The sequence below is a fragment of the Peromyscus leucopus genome, chromosome 1, assembly GCF_004664715.2.
Source record: "Peromyscus leucopus breed LL Stock chromosome 1, UCI_PerLeu_2.1, whole genome shotgun sequence".
NCBI classification, from domain to species: Eukaryota; Metazoa; Chordata; class Mammalia; order Rodentia; family Cricetidae; genus Peromyscus; species Peromyscus leucopus.
In genome coordinates this window covers 35,360,083-35,360,873 of record NC_051063.1, presented here as the reverse complement: position 1 = coordinate 35,360,873, position 791 = coordinate 35,360,083, and the positions used below count along the sequence as shown (strand labels likewise).

Below are 791 nucleotides of genomic sequence, written 5' to 3'. Positions count from 1 at the left end.
TTTTACATACCAACCACAGATTCCCCTGTCCTCCCTCCTCCGCCCCGAGTCTTCCCCCCAACCCACCCCCCATTTCCACCTCTTCCAAGGCAAGGTCCCCCATGTGGAGTCAGCAGAGCCTGGTACATTCAGTTGAGGCAGGTCCAAGCCCCTCCTCCCTGCACCAAGGCTGTGGAAAGTGTCTCACCATAGACATTAGGTTCCAAAAAGCTGGCTCATGCACTAGGGACAGGTCCCAAACCTACTGCCTAATGGTTCAAGTAAACAACTGTCTTGCTTATCCAGAGGGACTAGTCCAGTACCATGGGGGCTCCTCAGCTATTGGTCCACAGTTCATGTGTTTCCACTCGTTTGGCTAGTTGTATCTGTACTTTTTCTGATCATGGTCTCAATGTCTTTTGCTCATAGGATCCCTCCTCTCTCTCATGGATTGGGTTCCTGGAGCTCTGCCTGGGACCTGGCCGAAAAATATGGATTGCTTCATGAATTTGTGTGTCATCCTTGTGCAGGGACCATGCTAATCTTCTCTGTATTGTTCCAAATTTAGTATATGTGCTGCTGAAGTGAGCACTCCACTTTCTCTTCTATCAGGTTCAGTGTATCTGAATTTATGTTGAGGTATTTGATTCACTTTGGACTTGAGTTTTGTGCAAGGTGATAGATATGAATCTATGTGCATTCTTCTACATGGTAAGATCCAGTTAGGGCAACACCATTTGTTGAAGATTCTTTCTTTTTTCCATTTTATAATGTTGACTTCTTTACCAAATATCAGGTGTCCATACATGTGT

The 791-nt window shown here is 45.8% G+C and overlaps 1 non-coding gene across 1 annotated transcript; it reads right to left on the bottom strand.

The window, feature by feature from the left end:
- Positions 1-464: 464 nt before the first annotated feature.
- LOC114697078 lies at positions 465-571 on the bottom strand. The gene has a single exon (XR_003735110.1). It is a non-coding gene; the product is annotated as a U6 spliceosomal RNA (small nuclear RNA).
- Positions 572-791: the final 220 nt, after the last annotated feature.